The 7,481-nt window shown below is 40.7% G+C and overlaps 1 pseudogene; it reads right to left on the bottom strand.

Annotated features, from left to right (window-relative positions):
- Positions 1-6,662: 6,662 nt before the first annotated feature.
- Positions 6,663-7,276, bottom strand: LOC144700416 (cytochrome c oxidase subunit 3 pseudogene; annotated as a pseudogene).
- Positions 7,277-7,481: the final 205 nt, after the last annotated feature.

Here is a 7,481-nt window from a genome sequence, read left to right as displayed (position 1 = left end):
TTTCCTAGACCAATCCTTCCCGTCCGGACGCACTATCTTCCTTAGGATCTTCTTAACCTCTCTATTGCACAATTCGACTTGACCATTGGCTTGGGGATGATATGGGGTAGTGACTCGACGATGGACACCAAACTTCTTAAGGAGAGTTCTAAAGTTATAATTGGTAAAATGAGAACCTCCGTCACTAATAATGGCGCGTGGGCATCCATAGCGATAAAAAATATTCTTCTCTATGAAATTGGTCACTACTTTACTATCATTGGTCTTTGTGGGAATGGCTTCTACCCATTTGGACACATAGTCAACTGCCATCAAAATATATTCGTATCCATGGGAGTTAGGAAAAGGACCCATAAAATTAATTCCCCACAAATCAAAGATTTCTACTTCTAGGATGGATTGTAAAGGCATACGATCTCTCTTGTGCATATTAATGGAGGCTTGGCAAGCTAAACAGTTATTATAAAATTTCTGGGCATCTTGAAATAGAGTCGGCCAAAAGAAACCAGATTCAACAATTTTATGAGTTGTTACCTTAGCTGAGTAGTGTCCTCCTCCTGGTTTTGCATGGCAGAATTCCAAGATGCTTTGTTGTTCGCTCTCGGGTACGCACCGCCTCAAAATTTGATCTAGCCCTTGGTGAAATAACTCTGGGTCCTCCCAGAAATAAAACCTTGCATCTTTCAGCACCTTCTTCCTCTTGTGGGATGTCCAACCTGTAGGGATTTTTCCTGAAACAAGAAAGTTGAGAATGTGTGCAAACCAAGGAACCGATGTTCCTTGTGCGGTTAGAACATGCTCATCAGGAAAATCGTCATTGATCAGTTCAGGTTGGGCGCCTGAAATCCTAGATAGGTGATCTGCAACTACATTTTCACATCCTTACTTATCCTTAATCTCTAAGTCAAATTCTTGTAGTAAGAGCACCCATCTAATGAGCCTAGGCTTCGCCTCCTTCTTCGCTAACAAATATCTAATAGCTGCATGATCAGAAAAAACAGTAATTTTTCTACCTAACAAATAAGATCTAAACTTTTCTAATGCGACATAATCGCCAGCAGTTCCTTCTCTGTGGTGGTGTAATTCAATTGTGCATCAACTAAAGTCCTGCTGGCGTAGTAGATGACCACGGGTTTCTTATCAACTCTTTGACCTAACACTGCTCCTACAGTAAAATCAGAAGCATCACACATTAGTTCAAAAGGAAGGGTCCAATCGGGCCCTTGCAAGATAGGTGCATTCACCAAAGCTTCTTTTAACGTATAAAATGCATTTTTAGCTTCTAGTGTTAGTTCAAAATCAGTATTCTTAGACGATAAAAGATTCATGAGAGGTTTGGAAATTTTAGCAATGTCTAAAATAAAACGTCTATAGAAACCCGCATGGCCGAGGAAACCCCTAAGGGTTTTTAGGTTGGTTGGAGGTGGAAGGTCCTGGATGACTTCGATCTTGGCCTTGTCCACTTCCAATCCACGGTTGCTTACCATGTGCCCTAGCACCACTCCCTCCTGCACCATGAAATGAGATTTTTCCCAACTTAGTATGAGGTTGGATTCAATGCATCACTTTAATACTTTGGTGAGGCTTAGGAGGCAGTTTTCATTGGTAGATCCAAATACAGAAAAATCATCCATAAAGATCTCTAAGCACTCTCCTACTAGATCGGAGAATAGTGCATTCATGCATCGCTGAAATGTGGCGGGTGCATTACATAACCCGAAAGGCATACGCCTAAAGGCATATGTCCCTACAGGACTTGTGAAGGTCGTCTTTTCTTGATCTTCAGGATGAATTTTCACTTGGTTGTATCCTGAATATCCATCAAGAAAACAGAAATATTGTTGCCCCGACAGTTTTTCTAGTATTTGATCCATGAAGGGCAATGGGTAATAATCCTTCTTGGTGGCCTTGTTTAATTTTCTATAATCGATGCACACCCTCCATCCTGTGGTTAACTTTTTCTGCACTTCTTCTCCCTTCTCATTCTTCTCTACAGTCACCCCTGACTTCTTAGGAACCATATGCACCGGGCTCACCCATCTACTATCGGAGATCGCGTATATGATTCCGGCATTTAACCACTTCAAGATCTCCTTCTCAAGGACTTCTCTCATATAGGGATTGAGTCTCCTTTGGTGCTCTCTACATGGTCTAGACTCCGCTTCCAAGAAAATCATGTGTTCACAAATCGAAGATGGAATCCCCTTAATATCGTCAAAAGTCCAACCTATGGCTCTCTTATGCGTTCTAAGTACATTGAGCAATTCATCTTGTTGTCGGGTAAGTGATGAAGAGATGATCACAGGTAAGGTTTTCTTTTCATCCAAGTATGCATATTTGAGGGATGAAGGTAGAGGTTTTAACTCTAGGCTGACCTCCACTGACGGGGAGTCTATGATCTCATCATCTAGCTCTCTACTTTCTATATGCGATAAATACTCTTTTACTACTTCTTCCTCCTCTTCATCTTCTGCACACAACTTTAACTCTTCACTGCTCCCTAAGGGACACTTCATCATCTTTGAAATATCAATCTTCACTCTCTCTTTTCCTATCTTAAATTCTACGGTCCCCTTCTCCCAGTCCATAATTGTCCTTGCCGTTACTAAAAACGGTCTACCTAAAATGATAGGAGCTAAGCTAATGTTCCCTGAAATTTTTACATCAGTCACTATGAAATCTACAGGAATTTCACAATTCCCCACAGTGATCATGACGTCCGTAAATCTTCCTTCAGGTTGCCTAACAGTTCCGTCAGCTAAGAATAGGTCCATATGGATTTCTTCAAGCTCCCCGAAGCCATATTCTTCGTACAAAGCCGTAGGAATTATGCTAATGCTTGCTCCCGTATCTAATAAAACTTTCGAAAAAGTTCTTCCTCCTATTTTACAGGTGATAAAAGGGGCACCGGGATCTCTCATTTGATAGGGATGGCATTCAAAATGCTAGAAGCATTTTCTGAGAGTTTCACTACTTCCCTAGGTTTTCTAGTGGTGCAAGAATCCTTGAGGTATTTCTTAAGGGAGGGTGCACATCTAAGCATGTCTTCTACCGTAACAGTCATGGTGGCCTTTTTAAAATTTTCTAACAACCTATTTTCATAATCGTGTACAGGTTTTTTTCTATTAAGAGCAGAAGGGTAAGGAACGTCTTGCCCACTCGTAGAAGGTAGAGGCTCCTTCGCATAGGAAAGATCCTCTTCTTCTTCCCCCCCCTTTGCTCATTTCCTTTTCTTAAATTCTCTGCAGAATTCTGATAAGGATCCTGAAGTTCTTTTACACTTCTCAATTTTGAGATTTCTAGAACTTCAGGATCTTCCTCCTTCATCTCATCATGAATAGAATGCTGTACACGGTGTAGGTTGCATGGATTTATCATAGGTTTACTAGGAAATCTACTAGATGTGCAGTGAGGTTCTGTTGGTGTACCTTGAGGGTCAGAAGGTCCAGGCCTGAAGCTCTCCAGCAGCTTCCTCATCTGCTCTTGTGACTCCAGCATCTGCTTTGTCTGGAATTCCATCATCACTTGCATCCGCATCTCCATCTCCGCCCGCAACTTTTGATTTTGCTTCTCTATCATGTCTGAAATGACGGGGGTTAGTGCAGAACCTCTCCTTGTTTCGCCAACCAGCCGCTGGTCCCCCGCCGTCCGGCAAACCCGTTGGGTTCAGTCCACTCGCACGGTCCGATCAGTCCAACCCGACCGGCCCGACCCGCACAGTCCGACCGGTTCGAACCGACCAACCGACCCGACTGAGCCAACCAACCCGACAGGCCGACTGACCGAATCGACCCGACCCGACTGGCCGATCGACCCAACCGACCGATCGATTGACTGAACCAATCGAACTGATCCGACCGATCCGGTCGATCGGCCTGACCGACCAACCAGTCGGGCCAACCGACCATTCTGTCCGACCGATCGGGCTGACCGCTCGACCCAACCGATTCGACCCGGTCGAGCAATCTGACCGACCTGACCGAGTCGAACAACCTGACCAGGCCTAATCAGTCACGCCGACCAATCGTCATGTCCGTTTCGGGGATTGCACCATCCGATCCGATCCGTGGAATCCAGCTGTCCGTGTGTGGAGCCACGTGCACTGTTGATTCGTTCATCCTCCTCTACGTCTGATATTTACGAAGCTTCAGCATCATCCGTTGCACGTTGAGCCATCGTGTCTACTCTGGCGCCTCTCCGCCCCACCCGCTCTGACATGCCACCGACGAAGACAAGATCCTGCACTACGAGCCACCGTCGATGAGGTACCCCATCCTCTCCTGTCGCTCGTTTAATTAATTCTTGTAGTAGATTTTTGTCCTAACTCCACCGCGCTCGGGCTAGGTAGGTGAGAGAAGCTAAACGAGAGAAACTATGTCTTTGAGTGTCTTACCGGTACAGACAAGTACGTCCGTTATGTCCGAACCCTATGGATTGATTCCGTTAGGTCGTAGGCATCCTCGTCTTTGAGAGGCCACCGTCGCTGTCACTTGGCAACTCCCGTCCAAGCTTGGAGCTCGGCACCTCCCTCGAGTCGGAGCCTGCACATACGACACGTAGGGAATTCATCACTCCGTAGTTACATACCCATTAGGGTAACCGTCAGATGATGACACTGCCGTAATCCGACACACCATCCCTTATCGACACCGGACAATCTTATTTGATGTCGACCGGACGATGTCTCAGACGACGTCTGACATCAATCTTCTCTCTCTCTGGGTGAAAAATAACACTACAAAGAGCAAGCATAAGATTTGGCCTTGTGTAAAAGTTTGCCGACCATTTTTAGAAAATTTCCAACACTCGGTTTTTGTCTAACATAAAGATTCATAGGATTTGGTATCCCATTTTTTGATGGATGACTTAAGAATTTGCAAGGAGAACAAGATTCTGCCCCATAATGTGTAATCTCAGTTATCATGGTCTAAGGATCATCAGTTGGACATATCTGCTAATAGTTTTAGGCTTTTTTAATGAACATAAAGGTTACTCTAATATCCTTGTAAAAAATTCATTGACTGTAGAATCATACCATTTGATGCAGGGTTCAGACAGATACAAGGATAAAAATGTAGCTCAAGATTCCCACAGTCAATAACCTTGTCTTGAAGATCATCCTTTGGCGATTTTTGCTAATCATTTTGATTTTTTATTTTAATGAAGATTCATTGGCAACACCCATACAAATCAATTACATCTAGAAATTTTCCATCAAACTTAAGATTAATAAAATTATAAGGGAGCAAGAAAGCATTGTCAAATCATGGAAAAAATAAAATAGTCAACTTTTTGGATGATTTACTACAGATTTTGTGTATCAATTAACTATATTTTTTCGGTACCATTTCGGAAGTTACAGGAAAAGTGGGAAACATCTAGAAACACTTCAATGGATATTTCAAACCAAGAAACTTGATTTCCATTCATCTTTAAGTGTTGGTGAATTTCATCTTGAGGAAGATCAAAATCTACATCAACATACAAGAGTAGATGAAGATACAAAGGGAAGAATAGAAGAATGGACTGTTAGAATCAAGTTAATGGATTGAGGAATTGAAGAAAAAAATACTTTGTGTCCAAATTGAAGAAGTTCAAGCGTTGTCACGCTGCAGATGGCTTTGGGGTCGAGGACAACACAGCTTCACCAACATTATATTTTCTTGATATCATTATTATGACATATTTTCAAGCGTTTTACTTTGCTGTATCAATAACCATAATTAAGTCTACCCTATCTTCTATATCATTCCCTACATAAGTAGACCATTGCTTACTCCTGATTAGATTGTAGTGAATAAATTGTTAAAGGACCTCATTAAAAAAACCCCTTAGGTCATACCTCAGCCACTTAAATTAAAAATGTTTTTGACTAATTGAATGGAATCTCACTTGCAGTTTAAAATCAACATGGTCTTGGAGGAACATAAGAACCTAATATTTGCTCCTTTCCTTACATTATTTCCTTCCTATAACCACCGATCTACATTAGATTCGTATCGTTTCTTCCATCAAGACATATTATTACACAAGATAATTTTAGGTTAGCTAACTTACATAGGCCAGTTGAAGTCCACAATCATGCTCTTAAAAATTATTTCCAATTTTCCACAAATAACATACGAATAGTGAAGAATTGTAGATGCTTAGTAGGACATACCTTGTGTTAAAGAAGTCACCATAATAGATTTCACTTTAAGACTAGGTCTATATTCCTCATCAAAGCAAGTTATTTCCAGAATCAAATATTGCATTTATTATTTTTAACAAGTAGCAGATGTGATTGTCCAGATAATACTGAAATCACCTAAAATGAGACATACCTCGTCAACATCAAGTAATCACTCATTATTGAAAACATACCTCTGATAAATTACAAACACCCAAAAAGTAATGAGTGGAGTGATGAATCCTGAGCTAGCAAGCACATTTGCAACTTAAAAGTCGACTACTTCTGAAGAGAATGGGCATTTATGGGAACCCCGCAGTAGTAGCTTAGGATGATTCAATTGAATGGTGGCTTAAATTTAGGATTGAAAATAATTCAAATGTTCAAATACTTACAAAGTAATTCCTCGAGATTTGTGTCTCTAGTATTTTTTCAAAGGATATTTTTTAGTTCTGGACAAAGAGTTGGGATTTATTATGTACGAAGATTTATATTATATCACATGAAAATCATGAAAGCCAGATGCTAAGAAAAAGTAAGAACCAAGAATACTATCATAAATAGTGTAGGGTGCAGGTAACTTTCCATTCCTATAAAGCTAGTGGATACTAGAGCCGGTAAAAGGATAGCCACTAAAGATATGCAGTTACAGTATATCTGGATGAGCGCAAGTTACAGTAGCTCCGGATGATGGGAGAATAGGGATATTAATAAAAAGGATTTCCTAAGGATCTAAATTCCTAGTCCTTTTGGAAGAAAAATACATTTGATCTCATATCTACCATAGGTACCAAAAAAGAATGAGAGAGAGAGCCCAAAAAAGAGCAAAAAAGAATCGAGATACTATAAATAGAATAAAATCATACAAAAATCATAAGTCTACAGCTTTTGTATGATGCCCTTCCTACTTGGATTCATTTAGAACATCATGCACCACAGGAGCATCATGCATAAGATAAATATTCTACCCAATCTTAGTGTTGCACCTCCGTGAAATGGTTGCATGTACACCACACTTAAAATGGTTGCAAAATCTTTGAGTTGACTAAAAATAGGCAATGGACTTGGATCTACCAAATTATAAAAATGCCTATGAGATTCAATCATAAACCGTTTAGTCCTCGTTCTATCTGAACCTCCCATTCACCCCACCCCTCAAGTGGTAAAGAAGGAGGTTGGTCTCATTTCTTTCTTTCTAACAATAAAAACAGATAGGAAAGGATGTTTATTTCTGATTTATGTGATACTCAAAATATACAAATGAAGATAATCGTAGGTTTGACCAATTAACTATGTGGTAAAAAAGAAAAAA

This window comes from Wolffia australiana, chromosome 3 (genome assembly GCF_029677425.1).
Source record: "Wolffia australiana isolate 7733 chromosome 3, ASM2967742v1".
NCBI classification, from domain to species: domain Eukaryota; kingdom Viridiplantae; phylum Streptophyta; class Magnoliopsida; order Alismatales; family Araceae; genus Wolffia; species Wolffia australiana.
This window is presented reverse-complemented; position numbering and strand designations above follow the sequence as displayed.